This window comes from Mustela erminea, chromosome 3 (genome assembly GCF_009829155.1).
Source record: "Mustela erminea isolate mMusErm1 chromosome 3, mMusErm1.Pri, whole genome shotgun sequence".
Taxonomy (NCBI): domain Eukaryota; kingdom Metazoa; phylum Chordata; class Mammalia; order Carnivora; family Mustelidae; genus Mustela; species Mustela erminea.
In genome coordinates this window covers 128,821,272-128,840,166 of record NC_045616.1, presented here as the reverse complement: position 1 = coordinate 128,840,166, position 18,895 = coordinate 128,821,272, and the positions used below count along the sequence as shown (strand labels likewise).

At 36.1% G+C, this 18,895-nt stretch overlaps 1 protein-coding gene and 1 non-coding gene across 2 annotated transcripts in view; both read right to left on the bottom strand.

Annotated features, from left to right (window-relative positions):
- The window catches only part of HCN1 (hyperpolarization activated cyclic nucleotide gated potassium channel 1), a 392,660-nt gene that overhangs the window by 136,960 nt on the left and 236,805 nt on the right, over positions 1 to 18,895 (bottom strand). The window lies entirely within an intron of this gene.
- LOC116587408 lies at positions 4,725 to 4,830 on the bottom strand. Its single transcript, XR_004284424.1, has one exon. It is a non-coding gene; the product is annotated as a U6 spliceosomal RNA (small nuclear RNA).

The following is an 18,895-nucleotide window of genomic DNA, read 5'->3' as shown; positions in this document are numbered from 1 at the left end:
GAAGCCTAATTCCAACTTAAAGCTCTTATCCTATGATGTGTACTCAATGTATTCTTGGTATGTGAGGCTTCTGTGTCAGAGTTACTGCTCTGAGAGAATGTTCTGCTTTGACTCCTTAAGTCCACATAAGCCTTAGACAAATGTAGGTTTTATAAGGTGTGGACTCCCTGACCTCATATACAACTTCACAGAAAATTCAAATACCAAATAGTACTTAACAGAGGCAAAAAGCAACTTCTTGATCAGTAGAATCAAACCAAATACACTTTTTACTGGTATTTAGAAAGCTTAAATCCCTGGAGTCTCAGTTGTCTCTGATAAAACAATTCTCCATTTACATTACATTTGAGTGTCAGAGTGTGTGTGTGTGTGTGTGTGTGTGTGTGTGTGTGTGTGTGTGTCAGAAATGAGAGAGAGGGAGAGAGAGAAAAGAAATTGATTGATTGATTTTTGAGTCTCAGACTCTTGTTGCAGCCATAGCTCTGAATTCAGATATAGACTGACTTGGAAATCTATAAGCAAACAAACTATAAAACAGAAAGAAAAAAAATTGAAACAATCTGTTAGTTTCTCTCTCTTTTTTTCTCTTCCTCTAGCTTTTGATTCTACCAACTTATTAGTAGACTAGCAAAATGGTGATTCAGACAAAATTCCCATTTCTGATGAGCTCATTTTAGTTCTTTAAAGTCAGAATAAAAATATATAGATAATTATTCCATATTTAGCCATGATATTACTATCCAAAGAACATATTAATGTGAAGCAGGTTCTCTGTGAACTCCAGTGGACTCCATTTGAAATAGTTCTAATGAACATATGCTAGCTATTCTCTTATAGCACCGAGAGGAAAACTATGGTTAGTTTACTTTTAGAAAAGCAATTTTTAGTCTGTTAATGCATGATAAAAAATATGACCATAAAAAGGCAAACGTTACCCGAACTGGAGTATTCCTGAATACTTTGGTAGAATTCTTATTTCCAGTTATAATATTACCTAATGACAACACCTCCTATACCTCTGACCATTTTGTTTTTGAGGCATAATAAATTAGAAATTCCTGCAAAGAGCACACTGTTTAGTACAATTCCTGTAGAAAACTGACCTATATATAATACCTTACTTAGGAAAAATGCTGAAGTTTCCACAAACTGATAGACTACAAAGAATATCTTCAGACACATCATATAGATGTCTTCCTTAACTTCCTCTGATGTGGAAAGAAACAACTCTGGCTTACTGGCAATGCAAGAGAATGTCTTAATGATTAACAGCATGCATTTCTCGGTCAGTAGGGACTGCTCAGAGAGAAGAGGTAAACATTCAAAGCTTAATGATTTCTCTTGTGCATCACTTCCATGACTCATGCCAGTTTTTCCCCAGCTAGTTCTAAAATGATTAATCTGCTCCGATGAGTCAACAGTCTTTCCTTTTCACCTTTCCTTAGGCACTGGTAACAAAGGTTAACAAAATCATCTATTGTATTTGCCCGGGTGGGCATATGTGTATTTCTACCCCAGGCTTGCCTAGAGAAGGTGTAGCAAAACAGCTTCCCTCATGTACAATCTGCACGCTGTCCTTGGTAGTGCCGTGATAGCAGGTTCTCTGGACAGTGGAGATGGAACTTTGATCACACTGTAGATGAGGTCTGGGAGAAGAGTACCTAGTTTTCCAATCAGGATCAAGAAAAAGCATGGCATACTCAAAAATCGCTCCCATATCTTCTTCTAAGACGCTAGAAATACCTTGAGCCTTTCTGTTTTAGGTTAGGAAGTCAATGACACAGTTTCTGGAAGATTTTGACTTAAATGCTTGCGCATTACTTCTAAGTAATTATTCAAATATCCTCTTGCCATGACCTACAGTTTCCTTGCTGGCCCTAAACGTTTCAGGATTGACTCCCAAGACACTAAAATTATATGAGCATAGATAAGCACAGTGTAAACAAAGCATGAAGAGCATCCCAAGACAAATTATTTAGGGAAGGATAAAGCTTGAATACCATAAAATTAAAGGCAAATATGAGAGATAGGATCTTTCAAATGAAAGAAGATAGGATGGGAGTAAATGTGACTCAGGTATACATAAGATAGGGTACAGGCAGATTACCTTTGCTTTGATATGTCCATGGGTTAGCTTTGGATGAGGAATAGCCAGGGCTACAAGAAACTTCAAATAGAAAATGAGTAACACACAAGAGACTAGATCCTAGAGCATTTATCATTTATGATGAAGGTAGAAGCCAAGCAAGGGAGTAGCAGGAGTATTAAAAGAAGTCAGGAAGAAAAAAAAAATGAGGAAGGAATAAGGTATTTCTATAAATTTACTTGATATCAACACTCTTGAAAGGTAGGGCAGCTTTACCAGAAAAGGTAAAATATACTGACATTCTTTGGAAGCCAATAGGTGCCATTAAAATATAAATGACAGTATTACTGTTCTTATTATTAGTCAGTGCTACACATTGATAATGGCATGGTTGTCTGAGAATCCTAATTATACATGACAATTTGAAGATATTCATATTTGATTTTTGTTACATATTGTCTCCAAAGTTTGGAAGCTATAGCATGTAGGAGCCAATTTCATAAGCAAAATGGGTGCGTGTTTTTAACAAAATTTAGGTAGAGAAATTTCGGAGATAGAAAAAAAAAGGGAGAAGACTATTTAGTATTTACAATGGTAATATAATGAAAGGAGTAAGAAGGGGCAGGAAAATTGGGTTAAAGTAGTGATCCTGAGGGCATTACCCATATTGGAATAAAACAGTATTTTATAACACACTAAGACATTTTAAAAGACAAATTAGATAGTGAACTAAGGCATTTTCAAAGGCAATAATCTACCCTTTGGAATAAGTCGTAATAAAACAGATTTGTGGAAAGGTCTCTCTTTCAGTAAGTTAAATGACCAAAAATATTCCTATGAACATAGAATACAAGGGATTAAAGATAAACCAAAAAGGATTAAAGTATCTCAAAGCATAGCGTGTTGTCTTCAAAATTTAAGAGAAATAACTGAGCCTTGTAGTATACGCTGAATGTTAATAAAATGAACCATTTGAAAACTAAAGAAGTTAAAGAAAACAAACCTTCATAACCAAACGACCATTGCTACCCCATCAAGATACAAATCTGAAGGCATCACACGGGTGCTAGGCAGCATTTACTAGACTGAGATAGAACTTGTTATATATTCATATTCACTATTGAATGAGCTGTGACCGGTCAGTCTCACTCCAAGCAAGAACTTAGTTATTTGTCAATCTGGTCTCCCTCTTCTATGTTGCTCCTTCACATAAAACAAGCAACAAACCCAAAACAAATCTAGTTTACTTTCAGTGAGGTGAACAGAGTTGAGTATGACTCATCAAAATAAAACAGACCGCTCTCTTGACCTCTAATCCTGTCTACCAAGATGTTCCCTACTTGGCTTTAAACAGATGTGACAAACTGTGTCAATGCTAAATTCATCTAACCTGAATTTACCATCAATAAGTTCTATTGTCCCTGAACCACCCCGTAATTTCAGTTGGTATCACTTAACTGATTCCCTGTCATACTTACCCTTCCTCCACTGCACGCTAACCCAAAGCATCCGGGCAGAAGAGCATCTAAGCAGTATCTGCTTCCATGTCACTCCCTAAACAGTTCTCAGGCTAAGAGTCTTAAAGTACCTGTTTGTTTATCACAAACAACCAACAAATGCACAGAAATAACAACCATTGAAAAGAATCCTTCTACTGTCTCCCCCTTTATATTGTTTCTGTGCTCTCATTCTGTCCCCAGTACTTCCCTTGAGGACTTACAGGTGTGTTAAAAAGGATACCACAGACACAAAATGTGTCATTTAGGCCCAGTCCTCAAATCTAGGCTCAATATCCAGTTTACTTGCAGTTTCAATCACCTCCAGAAATCTAGTCTTCATCAGTCAAGAATATTTTGATGGGTTTCAATGAGTCTGGCAGGGGATCTCTCCAACTCCCAAAGGCAGAGGAAGTAATCTGCATGATAAGATCCCCTCCACTTCCCCTCAGGAAAAGCAACCTTGTCCATAATAATCCTTTTCTTTTGCTAATCACTTTCTTGCCCTACCCTCTTTCCAGAAAAATCTTCCATTTTGTGCAACTCCTCAGAGATTCCCTCTACTTGTAGGTGGGATGCTGCCGATTTGTGAATCATTTCATAAAGCCAGTTAGATCTTTAAATTCACTTATTTGAATTTTGTTTTTTAACACATGTCACTTGGCTTGAGGCCTTGCTTTTTACTTAACACTCCTGTGATCAAAAATATGTTATAACTCAATAATATCATACTGTAAGATCCTATCATCTTATAAACAGTGGTTAATATTAAACTGACCCTTCGGTTCTTTCACCATCCTTGGATTTTGATTCTGCTCTTTTATTTCTAAAGCTGTATAGGGTTTATTTTCATTATTGCCCTTTTGAATAGAAAAATATAGCTCCTTTTTCTGCCAGTTTTATTGAGATATAATTGACATATAACATTCTATTAAGATTAAAACACAATGATTTGATATATATATAATATATAAATATATATAAAAAATATATATGCTTATAAAATTTATATATATATTTATCTATCTATCTTCAAAATTTAAGATAGATAGATAGATAAAGTACATATATATATTTTGCAATATTGCAAAAATGATCACCACAAAAAGTATAGTTAACATCCGCCAGTCCACATGGTTACAAAAATATAAGGAATTTTCACACCTTTGCACTGTTATCCTTGTTCAGGGATCATGCTAATCTCTGTATAGTTCCAATTTTACTACGTGTTTCTTCCAAAGTGAGCACCAGAACTCTTTCTTTATCCCAATGAAAAACACTGTACCTTTCTGGCATTTTCCTTGTTGGGTTGCCACAAATTATAACACAAATTACAATTTACCTACTCTACTTTAATTCCTTTCCAGTCTTTTCTTTGGAACAGCCAGCAACAAGTCCAACCTAGCCTCCTCCACGCTTTGTTTCCTCATAGCCTGAAGAGTAAGTCAAACTTACCAAGGGAATCACAACAAGCTGGTCACCATGCAGCCCCTCCCTGGCCTTTCAGCCACAGTCTTCAACTCTCCTAACTCCTATACAAAAACCCAGACTGTTCTTGCCACCTCCAATTACTTCCAGTTCCCCAAACAAGACAATTCACTCTCCTCCATGCCTTTAGATGGGCAGCTTTTCTCTTATTCAATATGCATTCTGACCTCCTTCCTCTCTGCCTGGCCATTTCAGCTAGTCTTTCAAGATGGAAATCAGTTTGTAACATTCTCAAATATCCACCTTTATCCCTCCAAGTTAGCCCCCCCAGCTAGGTCCAGCTTCTCCTCTATGTAACCCCGGGTTTATGCTTCCATTTATCATGTGATTGCACTGTACCATCTGCTTATTTGTTTGTCTTCAGCGGTATAACCAAAGCTCCCTAAAAGTAGGGACCATATCCTAACCATCTTTGTATCACAAACATCCAGTAGTGACTGATACTAATGGAATCTAGGAAAAATATTTAACCGAGAATAACAATATCCGAGCATTAGTCTGTTTGCTAATGTTACTATAGGTACGTTGAATTTTGTTGGAAGTAGAAAAGACAGTACCTTCCCTTGAACTACAAAGGAAACCAGAATCTCTCATTAAGGTTCAGAGTATTTCCACTGTGAAATATGAACTTTAATTTTAATAAAATGGAACAGATGTCCTTAGCAATTTGATCAACTAGTCTCTCATTGATATCTGTATAACAGATGGTATAAATAACTCATGATGTATTTAAATGGTGACTTTAAAACTGAAATAATATAAAAACATTTCAAATTTATTAGGTATGCTTTCCTTCCTGAGTGTCTTTTCGGGGGATTAGCATCCTTGCTAATTTTCAGACATGCTTTTGTATAGTTTCCTCCTCACTTGTTTTCTCCTGGGAGGAAGGCAAATGTCCTCTCACAATGATACACTTTTGCTTTTCTAGACTCAAAGTGCTTAAAGTTAAATTTGAAACACCACTCTAATAACGCAAATATCATCATTTACATATTTTCGTCAGGAACCAAAGATGGAACACATACTCAATATACATCAACTGACAACAACCTAACAGAAGTTGCGCTGGTTCCCTTAAATGAGGATGACAAATCTAACATTGACACTGGAATTAACAAATGTGGTCCGTGATCACATGTGGAAATGTGACTAGCCTAGTGGAAATAGTTCTTAGAGTTCCTATGAGGTGAGCCTGCATGGCCCATTTATAAATGTGTAGTAGTATTTATATGGTGTTCTTATGTAGCTTCCCATGATTTTTGTGTATATGAAAACAAAACAAAAAACACGCTTTTTGCTTTCTGAAATATAATCAATTGAATATGATTATTTTCAATATATTCCAGTGTTCTCTTTAGGATAGGGAATAAAAGTGGTAAAGGCTTCTCTGTATTTGGATAAGTCATGAATCCTTGGTGAGCAGGGGACCCTGAGTCATCCTTTTCCTTCCTATTCCTCACCACTCCCAGCTCATTAAAAAAGATAATGGCAATGCATAACTCTGTGTTGCCAAATTTTAGAATTTCCTGGGCTTCCCAGAATTATTCCCCATGTAGGGACCAAAAGACATAGAACACATTTAAATATAATAAAGTTTGATTTTGCTTTGCCAGGACCCTGAACTAGTTAAAATTGTATAGGACTCAAAACTCAGTAGGTAATGGGAACATCCAAATGTAGTTTTCACTTAGTGCAGTGTCAGGCATTAAATATTAGCGAACTGACTATTTTTGGTGGATGGCCTGAGGTATTAAGTGGCTACTCATAATTTAGTATTAAACAAATTGCCATTAATAATTAACTTTTGGGCGCCTGGGTGGCTCAGTGGGTTAAGCCGCTGCCTTCGGCTCAGGTCATGATCTCAGGTTCCTGGGATTGAGTCCCGCATCGGGCTCTCTGCTCAGCAGGGAGCCTGCTTCCCTCTCTCTCTCTCTGCCTGCCTCTCCATCTACTTGTGATTTCTCTCTGTCAAATAAATAAATAAATAAAATCTTTAAAAAAAAAAAAATTAACTTTTGTGACTATCTTAATGTAAACGTTTCTGCAATATATTATTATCTGGAAAAATCACACAGCAATTATCAGAGGACCCATTTTTTAAATCAGTATTTAGTACTAAGTTAGGTTAAGGACAGAATCTATACTTCAGTGTTTCCTAGGTTCTGTAGTATTTGACCTTTAAACTGCTGTTTCGTCATGGCATAGCTATTGCAGAGAAAGTGATCGTGTTATATCCAATTTCATTGCTAAAATAAATACAAGATCACTGCCTCCAGCAGGTAACTGGAAGAAATACAATGTAATCTTCTTACTTGTGACACCTAAAACAAAACTAAGAATTTTTCTCAAAGCCCTTTGACTGTACTCAAAATGTAAATATACATGAAGCAATAGGTTACCCATAGTCAGCTATGACCAATTTAATATGGTCAAGAAGACAAAAGCAGTTTCCTTAAATAAGAGCTACCCAGGGTCTCATTAGTGCAGAGAGAAAAAAAATCAAGGTCATGCTAAAGGTGTATGACTTTATGGTGGAAAATTTCAACCCTACCAACACCTCCCAGAAAAGAAACCAAAAACAAGAGCAACAAAAACTTGTCAGGCAGACTTCAAAATCTCGTTTAGACCACTGGACAAATATTAAGGAAAAAAGTAGAAATTCTAAATATGCTGAGGTACATATTTTTACAAAGTCAAGTTGACAAGGTTGGAGACAGGCATGGAATGTCTCTTATTAGAATGGCACATAGAATTATCACCACACAAGTCTACATATGGGAAAGTGGGTACCCCAAAATTCTAAAGAGGCAGTTTCATGTGCATTACATCTTGTGTGGGGGAGTAGGTTTGAGAATTGATTTTATGAATAAAGAAACCACATTTTTTTATTGTCTTTGAATCCTGTCTTACCATATTTAGAACGATCAAAGAAAAGTGACTAGAATACACTCTGCTAAAATTTAAGCAACATAAGGTGAGAAAACGTATTCATTAAATGATATTTATTCAAACTATATGCAAACATAAAGATTAAACATGTTTACCCCATTGCATGTTTCTACCTATTTTAATATATCATTACATTTATATTATAAAATATTTATGCATATATAAAATGAGGGCAATCACCTATCACAGAGCTTGCCTGAGCTAAAAAATAATGATGATAACATTAATGGACTTCTAATCTATTTAATATTGTTTTGCAAGCAGCTTTAAAAAATCAAGCAATCTGATCTTTTCTAAATGGCATTATAGTAGGAAAAAGGTCATATGTTTAGGCTGGCAAGCCCATGAGGAAAATAATAGTAAGCTTCCAGTTAGACTCTGATGCTGATAAATCAAGGTAACTGTCAACAGCTGGGTCCTGAGATTAACACAGAAGTGGGAACAGAAAGCAAACACAGTTGTAAAAATGGAAGCAAATACTGTGCTTATGGACAATAGCCATCTGGGAATTGCTTCCTTGAGGAGTTATAAATAAAGGCAGTTTGCCTGTAGAAAGTTCTAATACCTGTCTGTAAAAGTACTTTATTATGATTTGGAGATTTATACCTAATTTTCTATGCCATTGACATAATCCAACCCAGGAGAATTACCAAAGCACAAATCGCTCATTTGCATTGGCATGACTAATCTTCACTACAGAATATTAGGAAGTAAACAGTGGTGCCTTTATGTTCCTTTTGCATATAAATCCCTTTGTATCAGGAAGCATTAATGATGAGAAATGTATGTTTTTGCCAGGTATCCTTTTCAACACTTAAACGAATTAAGGATGAATATCAAACTGTGTCAGACTGGGCTTGCTTAAAAGTATCAAATATTATGGGCCTTGTTTGGGGGAGCTGATAGTGTGACATACTGTGACACTATAAAGCTCCCTTTGTTGAACAACCTTACAGGACTCTAACCTTTTATTTCATATCCTGAAAGAACCAGGGCATAGGTATTAGGATGAGAGAGTCTCAAGGAAACACTGGAACAGTTTACCATGGGGATGTTTACCTACTACTCACAAGTACTTAATGAGAGGTACTTTGGATGCAAGAAATCAGTATCTTAGAGGCTCATACCTTCAAAGGGTTGGGAATGAAAAAGGAAGAAGTGAACATCAGCCAGGAATTAGGACACTGGAGCAATCAAGAGCCAGAAGTCCCCAAAGATATGTTAGGAAGTGAGCAAGTGTTTCTACTGGAGATGTCTCTTCAGAATAAGCTATCATACCGGAAATCTTCCCCTCCATGTCTGTCCCTCATCCCTCTCTACCCTGCTCTTTATCTAGGAAACTGACCCTTGTAGAATACAGTTAATAGGATCCCTTGCCTCTGACTTCCAGCTGGATTCAATCATCTGACACAGAAGCAAGGGAAGAAGGAGAATGTAGTCAGTATTCGAGCTTCCACTTTGAAGAGAGTGAGTTGGCTATGTTTTTTCTTAAAAGTAACTACTCTTATCAATGCAGCCCTATCTATACGACCCCCTTTTCTGACTTTCGGTGTTGGTAACTGTTCTGTGATAACTATGCCTAGGCACCCTGCTATCCCTTGTGGTCACTCATATCCCATCCACAACCTGGTAAACGATCCTCTTTTGATTTTTTTAAATTATTAAAATTTATTCAAGTATAATTAACCAACAGTATAATGTTAGTTTCAGGCATACAATATAACGATTCAACAGCTCTATATATTATTCAGTTCTCATCATGATAAGTGTACTCTTTATCTCCTTCATCTGATTCACCCATCCCCCCATTCACCTTCCCTCTTGGAGCTACCAGTTTGTTTTCTATATTTAAGAGTCTATTCTTTGTCTTTTTCCTTTGTTTTTTTCTTAAATTCTGTATACGAGTGAAATCATTGTCTTTCTCTGACTTATTTCACTCAGCATTATATCCTCTAGTTCTATCCATGTTGTTGCAATGGCAAAATTTCATCCTTTTTGTAGCTGAGAAATATTACACTATATTTCTTTTTTATCCATTTATCTAAGGATGAACATTTTGGTTGCTTCCATATACTGGCTATTGTAAATAATGCTGCAATAAACATAAGGATGCACATATCTTTTTGAAGTACTGTTTTCATTTTCTTTGGGTAAATAGTAGTGGAATTATTTGAACAAATGGTAATTCTATTTTTAATTTTTTGAGGAATCTCCATACTGTTTTACACAATGGCTGTACTAGCTTGGATTCTACTAAACATTTGAAGAAGAATAAGTACCTATTCTTCTCAAACTATTCCAAAAAATAGAAGAGGAAGGATAAATTATGATACCAGTATTGCCCTGATAGAAAAACCAGATAAAGACACCATAAAAAAAGAGAACTACAGGCCAATACCTATGATGAACATAGATGCAGAAATCCACAACAAAGTATTAGCAAACTGAATCAAAAAATACATTAAAAAAATCATCCAACTTGATCAACAGAGACTTATTCCAGGGATACAAGGGTGATTCAACATTCACAAATCACTTGATGTGATATATCACATTAAGAAACCAAAGGATAAAAACCATATGAGCATTTCAGTAGATGTAGAAAAAGCATTTGACAAAGTACCACATCCATTCACAGTAAAAACTCTCAACAAAGTAGGTTTAGAGGGAACATTATCTCAAAATAATAAAGGCCACAAAACACTTAGAGTGAACATACTTAATGGTGAAAAACTGAGAGCTTTCCCTCTAAGATCTGGAACAAGATAAGAATGTCCACTCTCACCACTGTTATTCAAAATAGTACTGGAAGTCCTAGCCACAGCAATTAGACAAGAAAGAGAAATTAAAAGGCATCCATTGGTAAGGAAGCAGTAAGATCTTCACTATTTGCTGATGACATGATACTATGTATAGAAAACCTTGTAAGACTCCCCCCAAAACTATTAGAATTGATAAATGAACTCAGTAAAGTCACAGAATACAAAATTAGTGTACATAAATCTGTTGCTTTTCTATACACTAATAGTGAAGTAAAGGAAAGAGAAATTAAGAAAATAGTCCCATTTACAATTGTACAAAAAAGGATAAAATATGTAGGGATAAACTTAACTTAACCAAAGAGGTAAAAGACCTATGTTCTGAAAACTATAAAACATTTATGAAAGAAACTGAAGATGATACAAACAAACAGAAAGATATTCCATGCTCATGGATTAGGAGAACCAATATTGTTAAAATTTTCATACTATGCAAAGCAATCTTCAGATTTAATACAATCCCCATCATAATAGCAGCAGCATTTTTCACAGAACTAGAAATCTTCCTCTTTTTAAAATGTTCCACTACTTTGTAACTTCAAAGCCATCCATCCCTGTGGCAGCCCTACCTGTGTGGTGCTTTAGATAGAAAAGAAACACCCGGAGTTATAGAAATAAACCTTCCTGAGAGTCAAGAAATGTAGGCTCAAGAGATCAGTCACTAATAACTTTAAGAACCTAAGAAAGTCATTTACCTTCTCTAGCTATCTTTTCATTTTAAAAAAGAAAATTTGGACTTCTGGATTCTAACGTTCATTTCTACATCTCATATTTTATCTTTCCATTATTCTAGACACAGAAGTAATCTGATTATAAGAAAATCAGTGTCTGTTATCTCACACCCTTCTTGTATCTTGGGGCACACTGTTGATTGCTTTATCAATATCCATTCCCTTTTCCTTACAGAATCCCCAAAGATTTGGTGTGGTAATATGGTCAGCACAATAAAATAGGTTATTTATACTTTTTAGAAGAACGGGGCAGCCAAATGATTCATTACTGGTCAATGAGGTAAAAGTCAAAGTTACTGGGTGGGGTTTCTAGAAACATAAGACAATGTCCCAATTGGGGTTGTCTTCTCTGCCATTTGGCTTTTCTCTTCTCACCTGAAATGTGGACTTGATGGCTGGGGTAGGGAAGCCTTCCCAACAGTACCATCAGCAGTTGCATCCTGTGACAAATGGAGGGTGGGCGTGGATAACATCATGGAACTGGCATCCCAGACCTGAACGGCCTATCTTTCAATTTATCACCTGGTAGACCTAATTTAATGCACTTTTTTGACTTTCTGTAAGTTGTCTATGTCTCTTTAACTCATAGCAAAACATTACCATTAAGTTACACACACACATACACACATGCACACTCCACACTCCTTATAACACTAAGGTCAGAACTCTACCCTGATGTCCCAATAAGCTCTCCTTCCCCTTCCTTGTCTTATATTAAATCCACTCCTCAAAATTTACCAGAACTGTGCTAAAACCACACAGGGTTTTAATTTCTAATTCTGAAAGTCATAGGTAACTTGTTTTAATTCATGAGATTTACTTAATCTATAACTTATCCATTTACAGTTAAATACCCAAGAGAAACTCTTGCACAGGAATGTGTGTAAAGAAAAATGTTCAGGGAAGACTGGGTGGCTCAATCAGTTAAGTGGCTGCCTTCAGCTTGGGTCATGATCCCAGTGTTCTGGGATCAAGTCCCACATTGGGCTCCTTGCTCGGCAGGAAGCCTGCTTCTCCCTCTGCCTCTGCCTGCTTGTGTGCTCTCTCTCTCTCTCTCTCTCTCTCTCTGAGAAATAAATAAAAATAAAATCTAAAAAAACCCACAAAAAACAGTTCACAGCAGCATGGCTTTTAACAGCAAAAAAAAAAAAAAACAAACAAACCTGGTAATAGTATACATACACTCTGGAATATTATACTGCATTGAAAATGAGTGCTTTGCAGCAACATGCAATCACATGGATAAATATGTCAACAAAACAGTGAGTAACAGAAGCATATCCTATAAAATAACACACAGCTTATTAACCTTTACATTAAGTTAAAAAAAAAAAAAAAACCAAACAATGTATTTTGAAAAATGGGACTGTTGAGGTACACTTTTGTTTTTACAACTGTTTTTTTTTTTTTTTTAAAGATTTTATTTATTTACTTGACAGAGAGAAATCACAAGTAGATGGAGAGGCAGGCAGAGAGAGAAAGAGGGAAGCAGGCTCCCTGCTGAGCGGAGAGCCCGGGCCTCGATCCCAGGACCCTGAGATCATGACCTGAGCCGAAGGCAGCGGCTTAACCCACTGAGCCACCCAGGGGCCCACAACTGTTTTTTAAATAGGAACTGAAAAATACAGAATTCAATGTTGAGTGTCAATTTTCTAATTTAGAGTTAAGTAAATATACCCACATATATGTACATGTAGACAGACCAAGTGCCTTCTATGGAAACCAAGTGTCTTCTACAGAAATTAGAAAGTTGACTTTCCATTTTGTTGGAGATACCTATGTACACAGCACAACTTAAACATGCTAAAAGCGCAATGTCTAGCTCATAAATATTTTTTAATTTCACTTTTTTAAAAGTAATCAAATCTCTCCAAGAAAGCCTTCTAAATTCAGGCAGATTTTTCCTTTCATTCCCCATAATTTATCATCTTAGAACAATATGTATCAATAAAGTATACCATTCCTTTTACAGCTCTGCCATTCAAACTCCTTCATTTATCTTCCAGAGTCTTATGCATTGCTGGGATGTTAATGGGAGAAACATCAAGCTCACAGAGGGGCCTAAGCACTGATAATTGCATGTGGTTGAATAGTACAAGACACGAAACCCTTCAGTAACAATCTCCTAAATTCAGCTTCCTTCAGCTTAGCACTGAAAGTTCCTCACAATCAGGTCTTAGTCAACTTTTGTATCTTTCTAGCTTTTTCTATTTCAGTCCTTCCCCAAAAACTTCACTACAGCCAAACTCCTACTTCCCCCCCACAAACAGCCCATGGACTTCCCTGCATCAGAGTTCCTCCCAAGGAGTAACTGTTCACTATATTCCACATGCATGGGAGGCTCTTCTCCTTTCTACAGATTTAAATTCTATCCATTCTTCAAAATTCAGCTCAATTTTTATCACTTCCTTAGCGATATTTCCTTAGAATTGCTGTAACAATTTTCATTAGTAAAATCACTTGCTATCACATCTGTACCATATTATCTGCTCCCATCTCACTAGCTTACCATCATCATATGCCAGGACTTATCCCAGGGTCTGGCACATGAGATAGGTTCAGTGAAGAGTTCCTGATTGCCTGGATTCCAAAATGTCTTCAACTACTATGTTGGGATTTTCTTTAAAGTGTACAATTTTATTTTTCTGTCATCTTCCCAAGTAAACTTCTTTGACAGAAAGGGCTGTCTATTACATACTTATTTCTCTGACCTTGCCAAGTTCATTGCTTATAAAAAAATACTCCATAAAAATTACTGATTTACTTTAAAAGGATAAGAACATTAAATTTGTGATTAAGAATTACCTCAACATATTACTTGCTTTGCTTTGAAAATACACAAAGAAGCCAAGTGCCTTCTATAGCTATTAGGACGTTGACATTTATCTCTGGGTAAGGTCACCTCAGATTCAGAATCAAAAGCTAGAGGGAAAAACAAACAAAGAAACAATAACAACAAAAACTCAATACTCTAGGAAACAATCTGAGAGTTACAGAAGAGAGGGGAGTAGGGGATATGGTAACTGGGTATCACATGAAACTAATGAATCACTGAACACTGCATGAAAAACTAATGATATACTATATGCTGGCTAACTGGACATAATAATAAAAATCTCAACACTTGTCATAAATAAATTTACCAAAATATTCTGACGTTTTTGAGAAAAATGACATTTTCACTAGTCAGATGGCATGGAATGCCACTATTAATTTATAATACTATTACATTATTTCCCAAACTGTATTTGAGGATTTGTTTTCGTTAATAAAACTTAACGTATTCTCAGTATACATATTTTCATTTTCTTTATTGTTGTCTATGTTGCAAATTTATGTTAAATACGGACAGACATGTCCTACAGTATTTTAGGTCTTCATTAATAGACACATTTATTTATATTAAACCAATAATTCAATAGAAGAATAATTTCTACTACTACTGTCTACCCTGAAAAACATTTTCATTTTTTCATACTTTTCATACTATATATGTGTGTGTGTGTGTGTATGTGTATGATGTGCACTTACAGATACACACACATATGGAGCTTATGTGTTACTCATAAGAAATTATCTGCAACGTCATTAATGATAAAATATGCTTTAAATCAAGGAATCACTTCTTATAATTTCTTTAACAGTACTGTGTGTTTAGTATGTGAACATAATGACATCAGGGAAGATGACATTGATGTGTTATTACAATTACCTAGCATATAATGCCCATTGCACAATGAGTAATTAACAGCAGATGAGTGGTGGTTTGGGATTTTCTTACCAAAACTTTAAATGTGTCCCTTGTTGCAGGGAACAGTATGAAGTCACTACCATAAATTCAGCTGCAGCGGTGTATGTTCACAATTAACAGCTTGTATCGTCTTATCTTATTCTTTCACAATAAAGTACTTACTTATATAATTTATATTCACATAATACTAATTAGCTCCATCTGTGTGGCATTTTATTTAATACTAAGAAACAACTATGGGATCATTTAATAAATTAAAAAATCATGCATTAAATCCTTGAATATATTAAATGCTAAGAAACAACTATGGGATCATTTAATAAATTAAAAAATCATGCATTAAATCCTTGGATATAAATGGCGTGAATACATGAAATAACCATAGGTTAATTTCTGGCAACCCACTAGTAATCCTATCAAGATGTCAAATAATCCTTTCAAGTATTACAGAATGATTTAGTAATGTTAGCTGAGAAGATAATAGAAGGTATTTCATATGAAGATGGTAGTGATGGAAAGAAAGAATGAGGAGAAGGAAGAGTTAGAGGAGGGAATAATCTAACCCCGTGCAAGTGAGAGAAAATAAACAACTAACCATGCAAAAGGCTAATTAACAGAGCAGGGAGAGATGACATGTTTGAGCCATTTGGATCATTTCACTGTTGTGCAGTTTAAAATGAATTACAAAATTTATAAATAAAATTAATTGCAATTACTGAGATTCTGGACTAGAAAAGTAATGTGATTCATTCTTATTGTTTGATCGATGGATTGATTAAGAGATTCTAATGACAGGAAGGTATGACATGGGATCATGCGAGGAGAGAAAGGAGGCTAGCTGTTTAGCTAGGAGGCTTTATCTGTAATTTAAATATGAAATAAGGACGACCGGAAACAGAGAGATGTTTGGGAATGGGAGAAGAAGGAACACACACAAAGCGTACGACAAACTGAGATTTAGAACTTGATGATGTGGAAAACAAAAATGAGTGAATGGTGCTGTAATTCTGTGGGAAGAACAAAGTAGATACCAGGAGTTTACCTTCCTGAGGCTCCACAGGCAAGATTCTCCCGTTCCTTCTAACCTGAAGAAGGGCTTCATCTCTCCCTGCAGTTAATTCTGCTTAACTGTTTGAATAGGCAAAATGGTTTAGATAAGTGTGATGATCCCTCACAGAAAGCTACCAGTTCTCTTCATGGAGGAGCAAAAATTTTAACAGAATCTGTCCCTGAGGACGGTTCAGAAGTGCTTAATATCTGCTCCCCACGCGAACTCTGAGAAAGTTTTGTTATGTGTCTAACTATAGGGGGGGAAACACGATTCTTCTCCAGTCACCGGGCAAACTAAAGGAAAAGGAAAATGTTAAACTTCAGTGCAGAGAAAAGGAAAGTGGAATCTGAATTCATAAAACCACCACCAAAAAACTTGGCGGTGTATATACCTCTGCTACAGAAGGCATGTTCACATGGTCCTGCTGCTTCCCATGAGAGGAAGGAATGGTTGGCTTCCCAACGTTTGCTAGGAGTTGACTCCTACACAGCCAGCTGATACTGGTCAGCTCTGCATTTCTTTAAATGTTTTCTTGCTAAGGTGATTTTTACTGCTTCTTGTTTCCAAGATACCAAGAACTGAATGTATTATAATTTTCTACCCTTAAATGTCAAAACAAAATAAACAAACAAAAACACCCAGTGGCTGTCCCCAGAATGCGCTAATGCGCTTCACTGACCTATCTTTAAATATGTGTGTGTGTGTGAGAGAGAGAGAGAGACCAGTGGTCTAAAACCCATGTTTTGGTTCATTAAAAACATTTTTAAAAATTCCACAATTTTCAGTGTTTAGGGTTAATGTTGAAGCCTCATAGCTGCTCTGCTGAGAAAAATCCTTCTGGCTTTTCCAAAAAGTTCTGAATATTTATGTGTTCTCCAAAATCCAGTCAGCCTTTCCTTTTATATAACCCTAGTTTCTCTTGCAAATTAACTTGCAACATCCAAGTGCTTTCGTAGATTTGACCAAGTTGTAGATTTTGATAACATCACCTGTGAAGAAAAATTTATTGTCTCATTGCATTGATCTGTTTTGGAAAAATGTGGTATTTCTAAGATGTGTGTCTGTATATCAAACGTATGTTTCAACTAAATTGTTCTTATTTTAATTTGTGCTTATTGACACATTTTTTAAAAAATTTTACAAGTAAAACAAAGTGTAAAATGCTCATAAAGAACATAAGTCATCTTGAAGTCTGTTAGATAAACTAGGAAAACACTTTGAATTCAAGTATTAATCCATAAAAGTTTTGATTACTTAACATTGATGAAACTACCTGGTTAAAATTATGGTACAATACGTGATGACATTGTTTCTAAGTCATTTAAAGTACAAGGGAGTATTTCATGTCCTTATCCAACTAATCTTTGGCTCTGAGAACAAATCCCACTTTGCTAAAATGCTGTGGAGGTAGTTCTTGATTACTTTCATTTTCAAAACTTCAGGGCATTATCAGAAGGAGAACATTCTGTCTTTGGCCTGTAAAGCCTGGACTGTGGTGAAAAGAGGACATACTTTGGAGTGAGACAGTTCTTAAGCAAAATTCTTGCTGGGCTTCCCACTAGGTGTTTTACATTGGGGAGGCCACTTAATCTCTTTCTGTATTGTCTACTACAAAAAAAAGGAGGGGGGGGGATAAAACCACTACCACTACAGAGTAAGTGAAATAAGGAATGCAAACCCCTTGGCATTTAGAAGGAAAACTTGGTAGCTATTTAAAAACAAAAACAAAAAAAACTATTCTACATATTCTTACTAGGTACAAATTAAATAATATCATTGAATTTCACTTTAAAAGCCGTGTGTTAGCCATAATTGGGAAACCTTAGCCTCTTTTTTTTTTTTTTAAGATTTTATTTATTTATTTGACAGACAGAGATCACAAGTAGGCAGAGAGGCAGGCAGAGAGAAAGGAGGAAGCAGGCTCCCTGCTGAGCAAAGAGCCCAATGTGGGGCTCAATCCCAGGACCCTGGGATCATGACCTGAGCCAGACTCAGAGGCTTAACCCACTGAGCCGCCCAGGAGCCCCACTACAATTTCATTTTAGATGTGAGTTTAGTCACAGTTTCAGATTTTCTGCTGTTAGTGCTAATGAGTTTTAGACTTTCTATTCTTATCTTTTTATTTATTTATTTATTTATTTTTAAAGACTTTGTTTATTTGAGAGAGAGAGTGAAGGCATGAGCATTGGTGGGAGTTGGAGCTTGGGAGGGAAGGGGCAGGAGGAGAGGGAAAAACGGACTCCCTGCTGAGCAGGGAGCCCCACCCCAGGCAATTCCCAGGACCACGGAGCAGAAGAAAGCCGCTCACTGGACTGAGTCACTCAGGAGCCCCTGGACTTTTTCTTATTCAAAATTTTGGTTATCCATGTCAAGAATCATTTAGGTCTTTGGTTTTCCTTTCTCTGTGTCAGGATGTCTGCTTCTCATTTCAGTGCTAACTTGAAGCAGTAGAGAAGTATTTCTTTTTAAAAAAAAAATTAAAGTCACTCTTACCTTGTACTCCTTATGAATTTGTTAAAATGAA